This window comes from Caretta caretta, chromosome 4 (assembly GCF_965140235.1).
Source record: "Caretta caretta isolate rCarCar2 chromosome 4, rCarCar1.hap1, whole genome shotgun sequence".
Taxonomy (NCBI): domain Eukaryota; kingdom Metazoa; phylum Chordata; order Testudines; family Cheloniidae; genus Caretta; species Caretta caretta.
In genome coordinates, this window is record NC_134209.1 from 1,465,268 (window position 1) to 1,482,908 (window position 17,641).

Genomic DNA, 17,641 nt, shown 5'->3' on the forward strand with positions numbered 1-17,641 from the left:
TTTCCTAGAACCCTTCTAGTTCATGAAGTTAATTAATAACAACACAACACATGAGAATTCACCATATGTGTCCAGTAAAACCCCAACTCTGAACCATAATTACCAACGGCTGCAAGCACCTACCCCCCTGAATTGACAGCAGGTAAGTTCCCGGCCTTAGGAGCACTCTGACTTATTGCAGTTACACTGGAGAGCTCGGGACTCCATCCTTAAGTGTGAGCATTTGTTTTATGCAAGTAAACTGGGGACGAATCTGGCATTTTCATTGACCATACTGCTCTTTCCCTGTGACTTCTGGCATGTGCGCGTTTGCTGGGCAGCAGAGTGGTGCAGGAGGTCTGACATTAAAATACCAGCTTCACTTACCTGCATTTTTGCTGATTTTACTCCAGCCTGAAATCAAACACACCAAGAGGTGAGCACTCCCCGGAGCACGGACTGCCGGCAAAGGACACAATGTCATCTGGGGTGGGGGAAAGGGGACACATGGCACTTACCAAGTTCGGCCAGGGATTTCTCTGCAAACAGAGAGACATGGGTATGCAGTCAGTTCTACAACAGCTCCTGGGTTAGGGAATGTGCCTTTAAAGGACCACTTTGCCCTCTCGACTGTGCTCTCCGCTGCGCTCTTCCCGCCCAGGTCTCCTGGCCTGAGCTCCATCCTCCTAGAGCTCTTAGTGGCTTTGGGCTCTGTCGATTACACCCCCCTTCTTGGCATCTGACCCTCGCTGGGCTCCTATGGCCCTGCCCTAGCTGGGCTCACCTGTGGTGTAGTGTCCACACTCCCCATGTGCCAGGCAGCTTGGTGAGGGGCTAGGCCCTGATAACATGGCAGTGAGGGTTTAATGAGCTAACCTTGGCCCTGGTCACTGGATCTCAGCTCATGGGCCCAGCAACATGAGCTGGCTCCTTCTCACTGAGTTTGTGCCTCAAAGTGTCAGAGAGTGCTAGGAGACTTTGGGACTGTGCTGAGCCCCTGTTTCCAGGGCATCAGAATCCCCCCCACCCCTCCATTCCTTTAAATTCAGTAGCAAAAAGGTACGTGGGCTCAGGCAGACCCACCAGTTTTGGATATGGACATTCCCCTGTGTGCAGATTTTAAAGGAAGGGGCTGAAATCAGGCTTATCATGGAAACTGAGCAGCAACCTTATCTATGAAGCAGTTACCCCACTCGATGATTAGTCAGAGCTCCGCGTCCGTTTGATTCCCAGAGCCTCTCCTAACAGATAGTGCAGAGACAAAAGTCAAAGTCTGTCTGACGATGGACAGTGAGAGAAACTTGTTCAAGCCTCCGGAGAGCCCAGACATTTACCTCTCTCGTTCTCCAGCTCAGCGCGCAGAATCTCTGGAAGAGAAAAGGAAGAAAGAAGCGAGGTTTCATCTTGTTGCATTAACTGGGTTATTCCTTCTGTTATTTCAGGGAACTTGTCCCAGGAACTTACCTCTCTCTTTCTCCAGTTCAGATCGCAGGTTTTCTAAAGAAAGAAGAGTGAAAGAGGTGAGATTCCGGGGGGCAATGGTCCCCTCTCATACTAGCAAAGAGCTGCCATTTTACAGAAAATCATAGATTCACAGAGTTCAGGGCCAGAAGGGTTGTAGTCTGACCTCCTGTACATCACAGACCTTAGACCCTCACTCAGTCACCGCTGTACCAGGCCTAAGGTTACAGTTCAGTCACGGGTATTTTTAGAGAAAGTTGTGGACAGGACAAGGGCAATAAACAAAAGATTCCCCACCTGTGACCAGTTCATGATTTATACCATAAGTCCCCTAAGTAAATCTCAGCGGGGCTGCTGCTGGAGGGGGAGCAGGGCCTTTGGCACCAGCTGCCAGGGGCCACTGAGCAGCAGCTGCTTCAGCCGCCCGAGGGACCACTGCTCAGGCGCTCTCTGGGGCCAGCCCCACCGGCTGCTGGTCAGGTGGTCCCCGGGGCCAGCTGCCCTGGGCCATTCCAGCAGTGGCTGGCAGTCAGTGCACCTGGCCGTGGGGCTGTCGGGACAACTGGCTGACCTGATTTGGAAAAAGACGTTGAAAAACTGGAAAAGATGCAGAAAAGAGCCACAAAAATTATTTGAGGGCTGGACAAAATGCCTGACAGCGAGAGACTGACTTATAATAACGTGATTATTCACACACATAAAGTTAAGCTTGTATCTAGCTGAACTGCGGCCCTGAGCTCTCTGGGCCTCAGTTCCCTGAGTGTAAAGCGGGATAAGAAAGGGTTCCTCGCCTTGTGCGGTAACTGCAGTTCTTCGAGGTGTGTGTTACTCCATGCTCTGTGTACTCACAGCCCGGCGCCTCACATCGGAGATTTTAGGTAGCCGTTTCTGTTCGGCCCACACATCCGCTCTCCCCATCTCGTGCTCCGCATTAGGTCAATATAGCGCCGTTCAGACAAACTGCTCCCAGTTCCTTCTCCACCACAGAGCTCATAGGTCAGAGCTCCAGAGCAGGGGGGAAGGAGGGCAAATAGTGGAGCACCCACAGGGACACATCTCAGAGAGCGACAGGTACGGCACCAGGTGAGGGACCCTTTCTCCTTCTTGCAGCGGTGTCTCTGTGGCTGTCTCGGCGACTCGGCAGCCGTACCCGTGACGGAGGGGTGGGGTTTCAGAGTCGAGTCTAGTCCTGAGCATCAGAAACTGGAATAAAATATAGCAGAGGATGCAGGGGTGCCGGAACTGGGGGGATCAAGGGGCCAGGCCCTCCCCCCACTTTTTGCCAGCTGTAAAGGCAAGTGACGGTGGGGGGAGAGGAGTGAGCAGTAGGCGGGGTCTTGGGGGGAAGAGGGAGTGATGCTGGGGTTTTGGGGGAAGGGTTGGTGCAAGGTCAGGGGCTTGGGGAGAAGAGGTAGTGTGAGGTCAGGGCCTTGGGGGCAATGGGTGGCGTGAGCACAGGGAGAAAGGGGCGGGGCCTCAGGCGGGGCATGGCATGTGGGGTGCAGCCACAGTTCAGGTGCCTGTGGGCCCCTCACACACTTCTAAGGTGCCTCTGCTGAGATGTGGGTGACTGCACGATGTTCAGCAAATGTGTGAGCAGATGTCCACGTTTCTGCTCTGCACATGTCTGTGATCGGAACATTCCTGAGTAAGGCTGTGTAAGTGGAGAGAGATCTCCTGGAGTGAGTTCGAACCGTACAGGAAGGTGGAATGCCATAAGTGTGATAGCAATGGGTAATGCAGTCTGATATCCATCTCGAGAGTCTTTGTTTAGCGATTGAGGCTCCCTTATTTCTGTCTGATGACTGTGGGGGAGTTGATCTTCGCTTTTGTATTCATTGTGTTTTCTGTTGGGGTTCATATTGCCTTTGGGGAGGAGAAAATTGATCAGGCTGGGATCTCTGTGTCATCTGTGATTTATTATATCTTCTTTTTTGTGCAGGTGCATAAATTCTCAGTGAATGCAAAGTGGCTCTAGAGTCTTTTAGTATGTGGAGGAATTCATCCATTTTCTCTTCAAATAATTTGGATCTTTCAAATGGAAGGTCCTTCACAGTAGACTGGACTTTCCTTGGAAAGCCAGAAAGGTGAAGCCAGGAAGCTCCGCATGCCCACTGCTGTTGAGATGAAGCAGGCAGCTGTATCAGCGGTGTTTAGAGAGGGGCCTGCAACAATGTCCTGGCAAGAAGCTGACCCTCAGTAGTGATCACCTGAAACTAATGGGAGATGGTCAATGACGGTGTTTAATGTAGAATAATTGATATGTTTGTATTTTGCCATAAGAGCTTGGTAATTAGCAATCTTAAATTGCAGGGTCACCTAAGAATATGATTTTCAAGTTGTTTTAAGTTCTGTCATAGGATGTTGATTTAGCATGGTGCTGTCTGCCACGTTCATTTACAGCATCGATTACAAGGGATTTTGGGAATGGGTGGGAAAATAAAAAATCTGAGTCTTTAGAGGGAACATAATATTTTTATCCGCTCTCTTGCATGTGGGATGTACTGTGCCACATAGTCTTTGCTGGGTCCAGCGATACCTTGTTAATAGTGAGTGCAATACAGGCTGATGATGAAGGGTGTAGGATGTCGAACAGCTTGTGTTGCAAAACCTTGACTTCTTCCAGTGGAATTTGTAGAGAATCCACTTCTCTCTTGATGAAGTCTTGAAATGGTTTGAAGTCATTTGCCAAAGTTGGTGGGGGAGGCATAACAGCTTCATCAGGAGAGGATGAAGAGATATTCGTCACTGGAGTAATCGCTTTGTCTCATCTCACTGCCTGTTCTACTCCTGTGGATCAGGAGACCTAGACAGAGAAGCAGTAGGAGATTGCCTTCTCCTATCCTGATGAGCAACACTAGGGCCCTCAAGAATTGGGGTCTATAGGCCAGTATGGCCACTGGGGTGGTGCAAAGGGCACTGATGGGTGCTCCCAAGCGTGTCCATACCAACTGTGTGGGTCATGTCTCTCATGGTGGTAAGCTGGTTCTGCAGAGGTTTCTGGGTGATTCGCTCCCTGGTAGTGGGACAGAGAGCCTTCCAAGGAGACTGAGGAGAATCTGTCATCCTCCTCCTCCTCCTCGTCACTTGGAAGAGGTGGAGCTGTCATGGATGCTGTGGGAGACTCCATTGGTACTGCATGTATGTCTGGGCACTGAGATGTGGTCAGTACCAAGAATGTGTCGGTGCTGAACCGGGGCCACTCAGGCATCTCTGAAACCAGCAAGTCTTTAGGCAAATGAAATTCCTGTGATACCAGAATAGCAGGTGGCGCCGTTGAGGGAAGCTGAGCAGACGTGGCTCATGTAGAAGGAGCTGACAGGAGTGGGAGTCTTTTGCACTCTGATAAATGGCCGGTAGTGTTGTTCTGGTCTTCTGAAGAGCCAAAGCACTTGGTATCGAGGCCCTAGAGCGCTCTATCGGAGATGAGCTAGAGGAGCTGGTTCTCTCTCTACCACCCCTTTCCCCCCAATGGTACCAAACTCCCATAGCCTGTGCCCCTTGGGTTTTTAGGCTTACTGGTGGTACCAGTAGCTGAGGAGCCAGTCGTCTCGTGGGTACCCCGTTGTAGATCAGTCAGTACCAGGGTGGTGATCTTGTTAGGGATCATTTCTTTGTGGTAGATTCTCTACCCAATGACTTGTAGCCTGATTTTTTGTGGCTTTTTGAGAGGAATCCAAAAATTTCCTCTTCCAAGCTGCCATAGTGTGTTGAGCCGAGGAAGTAGATGGAATCGGCCTCTTTGGGGACTCTTGTATGGGGGTGTGTGTCCCAGGGCCAGGGTCAGAGGCTGATCCGAGTGAACTTTCCATCATTAGTAGTCATAGTTTTAGTTAAAGGTTATTCCTAGCTTTTAATTTCAGGCAGAAAGTACACTCTTAAGGCATGTGTGACTCTCCAAGACAGCAAATGCAGTGGGAATGTACATCACTGACTGGAATTGGTTCTTGGGAGGAGAAACAACACTTAAACCTGGAAGACCCAGGCATACCCTGTCCAGGTTTCACTTCCCCAGAGGGAGGAGACAAGAAAGAACTAAGGACAGGGAGTTCGCTAGTCTATAACAAAATAAAGAGGGGGGATTATTTTATTGTTCCTTTTTTTTTTTTTTTGAAAAAAGGAAACAGAAGGGGAGTATGAACACTAACTGACTGAAATGCAATGAACGAACACTAATCACTCAAAACAGAAAGTAAAATATAGATGAGGTATTCTCAACTCGGAGGCTGCTGAGGCCCTGTCTCAGGTCAAGGTGGTTGAGAAGGAGCTGAGGGCAGTTTGCCCGTGCAACGCTCTATAGCCCTAATGCAGGGCCCGAGACAGGGACAGCATCTGTGGGGGCTGAATAGACGCTGCTACCTAAAATCTCCGATCTGAGGCATAGGGGGCACAAATACACGTTCAGTGAAGTACCCACAGGACACTACTCGAAGAAGAATGATACTTCCTTCCTCCCACCCTTTGTCTTATCTATTTAGCCCTTCAGGCCTTCTGCCATGTGTCTCTGCACGGTCTAGCACAACGGGGCCTCCAGTTCTCTTGTAACATCACTCATAATAATGTAACTCTGCTCAACTCACGAAAGGGCAAACCGCAGAGATTAGAAAATACGGAGCGGTGCAGAGACCTTCCTTCCTGCTGACAGTGAACCAGAGTCAAGAACATGTTGAACTAGATTTGATTCTTTGCAGCTAGATGTGTAACCCACTGGCGGGGTGAGTTAAAAGTCCCCCTGTGAGTCCATCCACAGAGAATACAAGATGTTACGGCCCCTAGCAGCGGTGAACTGCACCTTTCAGAGGATCTGGCCTGAGCCAGTTGGAACCCGTTGTTGTCACGCAGAGGCTCATGTCACACAGTGCTGACTGTGGGGTGCCGGAGACTGTGTTCAGATGACAAGCTATTGTCTTAAGTGTGAGGGGGCTCCTGGTCCTGCTTGAAGGCTAAGGACCCTATAGGGAAGTGTCAGTGTGTGATCTGAGGCCTGAGAACAGGAATGGTCCAGCTAGTCCATTGTCCTGTCTTCCAACAGTGGTCAGTGCCAGAGGCTTTAGAGGGAATGAACAGAACAGGCCAATTGTCAAGTGATCCATCCCCTGTCAAGTCCCAGCTTCTGGCAGTCAGAGGTTTAGGGACACCCAGAGCATGGGGTTGAATCCCTGACCATCCTGGCCATTGATGGACCTGTCCTCCAGGAACTTATCTAGTTCTTTTTTGAACCCAGGTCTATTTTTGGCCTTCACAACATCCCCTGGCAACAAGTTCCACAGGTTGACTCTGTATTGTTCAAAGAAGTGCTTCCTTTTGTTTGGGTTAAACCTGCTGCCTAATAATTTTACCCAGTAACCCCTGGTTCTTGTGGTGTGTGAAAGGGTAAATAACCTTTCCTTAATCGCTGTCTCTAAACCACTGATGATTTTATAGAATTCTATCCCCTCCCTGCGTCCTCATCTCTTCTCTAAACTGAACAATCCCAGCCTCATTCATCTCTCCTCCTAGGAAAGCTGTGCCGCATCCCTAGTCATTTTTTGTTGTCCTTTTCCCAGTCTAATATATTTTTTGAGATGGGGTGACCAGATCTGCACACAGTATTCAACGTGCGGGCATACCAGATTTATATAGTGGCAGTATAATATTTTCTGTCTTATTACCGATCCCTTTCCCAATGATTCTGTTCTCTTCTTTGGCTGCCGCTGCACATTGAGTGGATGTTTTCAGAGAACTATCCACAGTGACTCCACGATCTCTTTCCTGAGGTGTAACAGTGAATACAAACTCCATCATTTTGTATGTGTAGTTAGGATTATGCTTTCCAATGTGCATTACTTTGCATTTATCAACACTGAATTTCATCTGACATTTTGTTGCCCAGTCATTTGTGAGATCTCTTTGTAATTCTTTGCAGGGAGCTTTGGACTTAACTGTCTTGAGTAATTTTGTAACATCTGAAAATTTTGTCCCTTCACTGTTTACATCTCCAGCAGCCAGTGTGCAAAGAGCCAGCCTAGACAAGGAGGGGAAGAGTTGTGCTGTTCTGCCTTAAACTCACAGACTTTATGGCCAGAAGGGACCATCATGATCATCTAGTCTGACCTCCTGCACATCGCAGGCCACAGAACCTCGCCCACCCACTCCTGTAACAGACCCAGAACCTCTGGCTGAGTCACTGAAGTCCTCAGATCATGATTTTAAAGAGTTCAGGTCACAAAGACTCTGCCATTTACACTAGTTTAAACCTGCAAGTGACCCATGCCCCATGCTGCAGAAGAAAGGGAAAAAAAACACCAAAAAACAAAAAAATCCTTGGGTCTCTGCCAATCTGACCAAGGGGAAAAGTCCTTCCTCAACCCAAATATGGTGATCAGTTAGACCCTGAGCCAGCTTTGTGTCTCTCTGTTTTTGGGTGTTGTTATAGTAATTGGTCCTGCAAATTTACCCTAATTATGAGCTCAACTGTGAGACAGGAGTGAAAGCTCACAAAATGTCACAATAAGCTATAACAATGAATCTGGAGGGGAAAGGGTGAAAAGGGGAGGGAGACAGACTGAATTAGTCCAAACAAAAATGCCTCCTGATAGAACTCAAAGACTGTGTTAAGATCATGCCTGGTAAACAAGAGAAGTGTGGGATCAGAAATCAGTGAAACAAAATTTGTCAGAAATTAGGCCTAAATGGTGGACAAAATAATGAGCGGACGGGCTATTCCACCCCTCACTCCATTTTGGGGTTCTTAAAAAAAAGATTTTGGCGGGAATATATTTGAAGAGATGCAGGGTACTGCTATTCTGGCTGAAAGAAGGGGAAGGAGTGAGCTTCACCATCATGGCTGCCACTCCTCCCTCCCCTGGAAGTCCAGGCCTTCTTCATCCTAATCCTGAGAGATGTCCTGACCAGACCAGGCCAGAGAGAGGGACCCAGAAGGCAATGCCACGTCCACCAGCGCTGGCTGACTCCTGAACACCACCTGCAATGTGATGTCTGCCCCCACCAATGCGTCCTTTTCCTGCTCTTTATTAGTTCTTCTCCTTCCAGTCTCTTTCCTTTTTCTTTCTGTCTAAGAAGAATCTGGCTTAGCTGGCCAAGAATGCTTATTTTGCAGCACTGCTGTGATCCTGCGACCAAAGTGGCAGCTAAAAGCTATGCCCCAAACAGCCCAGTGCTGGTGTGATTTTTCCAGAGTGGCTGATCAGAATATGGGCTGGCTTGTGTGTCTCCGCCGTGAGGCTGCCAGCGAGAGGCAGCACCAGAACAGAAGCTGCATTTTCTCTCTTTGCTACTCTTCTTTCTCGCTGTTTGAAAGAGGTGCCGGCATCAAAGGAAAGGAGCATCATACGCTGGAGAGAGGCAAAGGTGGGACAGCTGGGGTGACTCTTGACTCTTCAGCCAGGGAGAGGAGGAACTGACTCCCTCCCAGGGTCACACAGCATATTGTCGAAAAACTTCTTTATTGTGAATGATGATTTACAGTTTAATATATTCCTAAGAGAGTATTTGATGTTATTTCCATTCCATCATTATTCCATACTTTCTATTATGGCTCCATGTCTAGTTGGCAGCCGGTATCTAGCAGAGTGCATAAAATGGAAGAGACATAAAATGGCAGAGACATAAAATGTCTTAGCAGAGACATAAAATGGAAGAGAAGAACTAGCAATATGTAGATAAGATGTAAATTTTCAAAAAAAAACTATATTTAAATGTCATAATTTAAATAAAAACTTTAGTTGTGATTTTTATCACCCTAAGAAGAGGAGCTCCCAAAGGGTGCTGATGAAAATGTGGACAGGTAGGAGAAACACCAAAACAAAACCAAGACCTGTTGTTTGAAAACACAAGAACATAAGAACATAAGAATGGCCATATTGGGTCAGACCAAAGGTCCATCCAGCCCAGTATCCTCTCTACCGACAGTGGCCAATGCCAGGTGCCCCAGAGGGAGTGAACCTAAGAGGTAATGATCAAGTGATCTCTCTCCTGCCATCCATCTCCACCCTCTGACAAACAGAGGATAGGGACACCGTTCCTTACCCATCATCGCTAATAGCCATTAATGGACTTAACCTCCATGAATTTATCCAGTTCTCTTTTAAACCCTGTTACAGTCCTAGCCTTCACAACCTCCTCAGACAAGGAGTTCCACAGGTTGACTGTGCACTGAGTGAAGAAGAACTTCCTTTTATTTGTTTTAAACCTGCTGCCCATTAATTTCATTTGGTGGCCCCCAGCTCTTATATTATGGGAACAAGTAAATAACTTTTCCTTATTCGCTTTCTCCACACCACTCATGATTTTATAGAGCTCTATCATATCCCCCCATATTAGTCTCCTCTTTTCCAAGTCAAATATCCTAGCCTCTTTAATCTCTCCTCATATGGGACCCGTTCCAAACTCCTAATCATTTTAGTTGTCCTTTTCTGAACCTTTTCTAATGCCAGTATATCTTTATTGAGATGAGGAGACCACATCTGCATGCAGTATTCAAGATGTGGGCATACCATGGATTTATATAAGGGCAATAAGATATTCTCCATCTTATTCTCTATCCCTTTTTTAATGATTCCTATCATACCGTTTGCTTTTTTGACTGCTGCTGCCCACTGTGTGGACGTCTTCAGAGAATTATCCACGATGACTCCAAGATCTTTCTCCTGATTAGTTGTAGCTAAATTAGCCCCCATCATATTGTATGTATAGTTGGGGTTATTTTTTCCAATGTGCGTTACTTTACATTTATCCACATTACATTTCATTTGCCATTTTGTTGCCCAATCACTTAGTTTTGTGAGATCTTTTTGAAGTTCTTCACAGTCTGCTTTGGTCTTAACTATCTTGAGCAGTTTCGTATCACCTGCAAACCTTGCCACCTCACTGTTTACCCCTTTCTCCAGATTGTTTATGAATAAGTTGAATAGGATTGGTCCTATGACTGACCCTTGGGGAACACCACTGGTTACCCCTCTCCATTCTGGAAATTTACCATTTATTCCTTCCCTTTGTTCCCTGTCTTTTAACCAGTTCTCAATCCATTAAAGGATCTTCCCTCTTATCCCATGACAACTTAATTTACGTCAGAGCCTTTGGTGCGGCTTCAGAGTGATCGCCGTGTTAGTTTGTTTCAGCAGAAAGAACGAGGAGGACTTGTGGCACCTTAGAGACGAACAAATTTATTTGAGCATAAGCTTTCCTGGGCTAAAGCCCACTTCATCAGACGCATGCAGTGGAAAATACAGCAGTAAGATATATAGATATATATACAGAGAGAAGATGAGAAAATGGGGGTTGCCATTCTCACTCTTAACGAGACCAATCGATTAAGGTATCACAACAAAAGTGTTTTTTCCTTCTGCTGCTAACAGCTCACCTTCATCGATTGGTCTCGTTAAGAGTTGGTATGGCAACCCCCATTTTCTTGTCTTCTCTGTATCGATATATCTATATCTATATCTTCCTGCTGTATTTTCCCCTGCATGCATCTGATGAAGTGGGCTTTAGCCCATGAAAGCTTATGCTCAAATAAATTGGTTAGTTTCTAAGGTGCCACAAGTCCTCCTCATTAGCTTTTCCTGACTGATTGTGCTGGGAGCTCTGCCTGGCTCCAGCGCTCCGGTCCCACAGTTACCAAGGCCACCTGGGAACCCTGATCGATTCCAGCTTCAAGGAGTGCTGAGATCCATCTGTCTCTTTCTGTGCCTCTGTCTCTCTCTAGGTATAGCCTCCTGACCCTGCCTTATGTGATCAGTTATCGTTTGCTAGCCCTAACTTTTGCAATCAAATTGAAGTTAGATTTAATCTTGGAACGGTTTTCTTTGTTTGGCTCCCCTTGTAAGGTTACTACCTGGAAATAAATAACTTTCATGGTTAAGCTGATTGCTCTCTCCCTTACTCCTCACCCCATGGGTGTTTTTGGCTTCTCCATTCACTCTGCAGCAACGCTCCTTGTCCGGAAGCTAAAGATCCCTGCAGCCCCAAAAATCCTGTGGGTTTGCTCATCAAGTGGGTTACTAGCAGAATGGTTGTGGTGTGAAGGTGGGGATAGGGAGGTGCTGAACCTGGGGGCATAGGAGGGTGGCAGATTAAGGTGTTGCTCAGCCCAGCCCCATGAGACCAAGGACATATGAGGGTAACACCTTTAAATTGCTGTTCAATCCAGCCGACTGAGTCCAGGGACACATAAGGGGTCAGCTTGTGAGTGCTGATTACCCAGTCCTCTCAGACATGCTATGCTCATGTGTGTGTGTGTGTGTGTTCATCAGGTTTGGGGGCTGGAAGACCCCAGCCCTGGGGAACCGAGGTCCTGCAGGATAGCTCCATTAGGAGGGAACTTGCAGAAGGAAGGAGTAGCGATCCATAGGAAAACACAAGTGACAAAAGCAGCACATTGACAGAATTGCAGAATCTCCCCCCACCAGAAGAGTAACCCTAACAAATGGGCGTACCCCAAGGTAAAGGGCAAATCTGGTAACAGCTCATTTGGGGCTTGTTTGGAAGGGGGATGGACGTCATTCTTGTGACAAGGCACCTGCTATGGCCAAAAACAATTTAGCCCTGTGCGCCCTTCCAGACAAGTCTTATGTCCCAAATACTTTGGGTCTTCTGGGATAAGGCCCTGAATAATCAAGGATCTTGACCAAAAAGGTCGTTACGTCTAAAAAGGAAGAAAGGTTGTCGTTGTGTAGACCATGAAACAAGCCCTGCAACTTTTGGACACGTATCCCGACAGTCCACAGGGGGCACGTCAAGGGACGTTCAAAGCGAGACGGGCGTTCTTTTTGGGGAGACTAACCCCCATTGCGCTGACCAGGAGAAGGGGGAAGTGGGAGGCTGCAGCGCCATCTGGTGGCCAAAGGAGAAATCGCCGGTTTCTGGACCTGTGTGCGCCCTTGGTTCGGTTCACATGCAAAGCTGTGTCACGCCAGGTTGGGAAAACGGGGTTCTGCTGCCCGACATCATCCTATGGAATGACTCAAACCGACAGGACACCTCCTACGATACACTGCTCCGAGTGACGCTCTCAAACAGGTCCCCACAGCTCCCCAGCCTCCCCCCACCGGGAGGCAGGTGCGAGAGGATTGTTCTCCCCAACTGACAGAGGGAGAAGCTAAGGCTGAGAAAGGCGAAGGGCCTTGTCTTTCATCACACAACCTGTCGGGATAGAGCTGGGAACAGGACCTGGGTGTCCTGACTTTCAAACGAACCATCATTCTATGACGAGATAACTGGCTCTGTGGATGAGGGGAAAGCAGAGGACGTGTTGTTTCTTGACTTGAGCAAAGCTTTTGACACTGTCTCCCACAGTATTCTTGCCAGCCAGTTAAAGACGTATGGGCTGGATGAATGGACTATAAGGTGGATGGAAAGCTGGCTAGATTGTCAGGCTCAATGGGTAGTGATCAATGGCTCCATGTCTAGTTGGCAGCTGGTATCTAGTGGAGTGCCCCAAGGGTACGTCCTGGGGTCAGTTTTGTTCAGTATCTTCATTAATGATTTGGAGGATGGCATGGATTGCACCCTCAGCAAGTTTGCAGGTGACACAAAACTGGGAGGAGAGCTAGATACACTGGAGGGTAGGGATAGGATACAGAGGGCCCTAGACAAATTAGAGGATTGGGCTAAAAGAAATCTGATGAGGTTCAACAAGGACAAGTGCAGAGTCCTGCACTTAGGACAGAAGAATCCCATGCACCGCTACAGACTAGGGACCGAATGGCTAGGCAGCAGTTCTTTAGAAAAGGACGTAGGGGTTACAGTGGACTAGAAGCTGGATATGAGTCAACAGTGTGCCCTTGTTGCCAAGAAGGCCAATGGCATTTTGGGATGTATAAGCAGGGGCATTGCCAGCAGATGGAGGGACATGATCGTTCCCCTCTATTCGACACTGGTGAGGCCTCATCTGGAGTACTGTGTCCAGTTTTTGGCCCCATGCTACAAGAAGGATGTGGATAAATTGGAGAGAGGGCAACAAAAATGAATAGGGGACTGGAACACATGACTTATGAGGAGAGGCTGAGAGAACTGGGATTGTTTACTCTGCGGAAGAGAAGAATGAGGGGGGATTTGATAGCTGTTTTCAACTACCTGAAAGGGGGTTCCAAAGAGGATGGATCTAGACTGTTCTCAGTGGTAGCAGATGACAGAACAAGGAGTAATGATCTCAAGTTGCAGTGGGGGAGGTTTAGGTTGGATATTAGGAAAAACTTTTTCACTAGGAGGGTGGTGAAACACTGGAATGCGTTCCCTAGGGAGGTGGTGGAATCTCCTTCCTTAGAAGTCTTTAAGGTCAGGCTTGACAAACCCCTGGCTGGGATGATTTAGTTGGGGATAGGTCCTGCTTTGAGCAGGGGGTTGGACTAGATGACCTCCTGAGGTCCCTTCCAACCCTGATATTCTGTGATTCTATGATCAGTCTGGAGTTTCCCACACTGAATGATCAGAATACAGTGACCTGCAATGAGCTACAGACCAACAACCATTCGCACTGATTCTTCAGCAAGTGTTTTAGAAGCACGAGAACACCAGCGAGAACCAGGAATGGCTCAGAGACAATCAGCAGCGAGAAGGAGAACAATTCACCAAGCAGATGATTGGTTCTGGCTTATTTGCTGGGCCTTAAAGGAGAACAACAAAGTCCTGAGTCTCCTGCCACGAGACCCCCTGCTCAGCCAATCAGCGTGGAGACTCTGGCGTTGGACTGAGGGTTCCCCAGGTGGCCCAGGGATGGCTCAGGTCACCGGTGAGGATCACTCTCAGAGCACGCTTCCTGTCCCATCTCTTTGGGAGGCCTCCCACCAGGAGGGCTACAGAGCAGCCCCCTCCTCGAAAGTGGACGGAGGGAAGCAGGAAAAGGGAAACCAAAAAAGACAAACCCCAAGAACTCGAAGGGACAAAGGCCTAGCTGGGGGAAAATTGTCCCACCTTAACCTCCTCTTTTCCATGCCAAGAATTTGGCCAGCACCGGGCGGATCAGGCTGCCTCGGTACCAAACCTCTCTGGGGCTCTTCCCTTCTCCACAGGGACGTCTGTCTTCTCGCTCAATGAGCAGTGGGAAAGGAGAAAACTCCAGAGAGGCTCCACCTCGCGCTCACATACGAGACCCTGAATTCTCTCTCAGTCCTCAAGGAGACACCTCAAGAAGGAGACTCCCTGCAGCAAAGCCCCGGGGGTCTCTGAGATCCCCCTGCCCTGCAGCCTGTCCTCCCTGGCCGTTGTCGTGGACTCTCTGTGAGGTCACCGCCTCCCAACCTCCTTTCACCAATCAGCTGAGTGCTGCAAAAGGCCCTTGTGATGTCACTGCCACCCCCACCCCTGCCCTGCAGGGCTCATGTCCTGCCCCGTGCCGGCTCCTGTGCGTGTTTGAGCTGCTCCCCCTGGGTCACCCCCACACACTCAGTGGTCGTGCAAGGGTTCACGCAGGCCACACGTGGAACCATCAGAGGATGCTCAATGTGCCGCACTCGGTTTTGCAGAGATTTGGAGACTTGAAGGCCAGAAGAGACTCTTAGATCATCTCATCTGGCCCCCTACACATCACAGGCCTCCTGCATGGCGCAGTCGCGAGTTGTCATTAATATAAAGGGAAGGGTAAACCCCTTTAAAATCCCTCCTGGCCAGAGGAAAAATCCTCCCACTTGTAAAGGGTTAAGAAGCTAAAGGTAACCTCGCTGGCACCTGACCAAAATGACCAATGAGGAGACAAGATACTTTCTAAAGCTGGGAGGAGGGAGAAAAACAAAGGGTCTGTGTCTGTCTGTGTGATGCTTTTGCCGGAGACAGAACAGGAATGGAGTCTTAGAACTTAGTAAGTAATCTAGCTAGGTAGGTGTTAGATTATGATTTCTTTAAATGGCTGAGAAAATAGCTGTGCTGAATAGAATGATTATTCCTGTCTGTGTGTCTTTTTTGTAACTTAAGGTTTTGCGTAGAGGGATTCTCTCTGTTTCAATCTAATTACCCTGTAAGATATCTACCATCCTGCTTTTACAGAGGTGATTCCTTTTTACTTCTATTAAAAGTCTTCTTGTAAGAAAACTGAATGCTTTTTCATTGTTCTAAGATCCAAGGATTTGGGTCTGTGGTCACCTATGCAAATTGGTGAGGATTTTTACCAAACCTTCCCCAGGAAGTGGGGTGCAAGCGTTGGGAGGATTTGGGGGGAAAGACGTGTCCAAACTACGTTTTCTCAGGAACCAAGATAAAGTTTGGTGGTGGCAGTGGAAGTTCAGGGGCAAAAGGGTAAAATAGTTTGTACCTTGGGGAAGTTTTAACCTAAGCTGGTAAAAGTAAGCTTAGGAGGTTTTCATGCAGGTCCCCACATCTGTACCCTAGAATTCAGAGTGGGGAAGAAACCTTGACAGGAGTGTGGGAGGGGGCTGGGGCAGAGGGTTGAGGGATGTGGGGCGGCTTACCTCGGGATGGGGGGCTCCCCAGCTCCCACCGGCATAGCCCTGCAGCTCCTAGGTGGCAGAGGGGTTGGGGGGGGGTCTCCACACCACTCTGCCTGTGCCTGCAGGCCCTGCCCCCCGCAGCTCCCATTGCCTGAGGTTCCTGGCCAATGGGAACTGTGCCCACCCCCCAGGACCAGCAGGGGTCCCACTCCTAGGCTGCACACTGCAGCCCCCTCCCCCAGCACCAGTGGGGTCCCGGGCCTCCTCCCCCAGCACCTGGGATGCCCCCAATCTGCCCCTAGTAGTACACACTTAGTAGATTACAAGCTTTCTAATGATATGTTACATGGGGCATTTAGCATAAAGCATATTCCAGGCATGTTATATTCCTGTTCATAAGCATATTTTCATAAAGCATATGAGTGCAATGTCACAACGGCCTCACAGAGTGTAAAGTTACCATGAGCTGTGGGTTTAGGGAACCCCGGGGAGCAGACCAGGCTCCCTGCAGTGCAGGAATCACTTCATGGGGCGAGGGGTGCTGCGTGGAGTTTACAACATGGCCACTGCGGTCACTGTTGCAGGGAATGGGGTATTGCGGGACAGCTGCTGGAGGATGGTTAGGGTAGATGTAGGCCAATGCCATCTGGAGAGGTGGTTTTACTGCATCACCGTAAGGGAGCAATTACATTGGCCAAAGAGAAATTTGAGTGCAGAGCTGGGCACAGCGAGTTGAATGCAAGGCTATGTATGCCAGCCGAACTGTGGTGTTGACAGGCCTAAGGGGCTTGGTTGCTTGAGGCACAGCTAGCCGTGCCATGGTGTAGGGGCCACTACCAGCTGTTCTGCCCACACTACCCTTGGGGAGGAGAGGCCTGGCCCGTCCCTCCTCTCCTCACTGCTCCCTCAGGACCGGCAGGAAACCCCAGCCAGACCCAATGGGAGACGAGGGCAATAGAGCAATGACTGCAGCACTAGCAGAGCCTGGCAAAGAGCAGCCACCAGGGGCTGTCGCCAAGGGACCCACCAAGGGATGTCCCTGTATGGTGACAAACCCCAGAACCGCAGGGCAAATCTTGCCTTGCCGAGAGGCCCTGTCTCTCCCCCTTTCCCCCCTCCCCACACATGTCCCAGCCCCAGGCTCTGCACGGGCTGGACCTGGTTCCAGAGGAGGCAGTTATGGGGCCTCCGCGGCCAGATGGTCTATGTCCTTATCCCATTGCTGGGCCAAGCCAGCATCTCTGCCCCCTGCCACCCTGCCCTCCCCACAACTGCTCCTGGCTGGGCTAGCTGCTGCTGGTTCCTCGGCCCCCCAGGGGCACCGTCAGCCTGGCCTTGGAGATACCCAAGCTCTGGAAACGCCAGTGACAGCTCCTGAGTCTAGCTGGGACCAGGAGCCAGCCAGGAGAGCTTGGGGCCACCTGCTCCCAGTCTGCAGAGTGGGGCTGGCCATGTCCTGGGCTCCCCTGGTCTGAGGTGCTGGCTCCAAGGGCATCACAGTTACTTTGGTAAATGCACCCTGCTGCCCTGGTGAGCGAATTTTGGGAGAAGGAGGTGATTTTGTGGGGCCCCCTCTAGGGCTTTGGGTGCCTCCCCCAGCCATGTGCTGCAGGAGGAGCAGAGACCAGTGGCTGGTGCCAAGGCCTGTGCAGAGCAGCCGCTCTCTGATGGAGCGGGGAGGTGGCCTCTGCCTTCTCTGCGCCCATTTAACAGAACACTGAGGCACGGTGGGGGTCGGCCAAATCCTGTAGGGGATGAGGATGTGAGTGCTTTAAATGTCAGTGTTAGCCTCCAGGGCCTGGTCCCCACAACAGGCCCAA

The 17,641-nt window shown here is 49.4% G+C and overlaps 1 long non-coding RNA gene across 1 annotated transcript; it reads right to left on the reverse strand.

The window, feature by feature from the left end:
• Positions 1-432: 432 nt before the first annotated feature.
• Positions 433-1,674, reverse strand: LOC142071723 (uncharacterized). The gene is made up of 3 exons (XR_012667911.1): positions 1,444-1,674; positions 1,314-1,346; positions 433-518 (listed from the first exon to the last, which is right to left on the reverse strand). It is a non-coding gene; the product is annotated as an uncharacterized LOC142071723 (long non-coding RNA).
• Between the last annotated feature and the right edge of the window lie 15,967 nt (positions 1,675-17,641).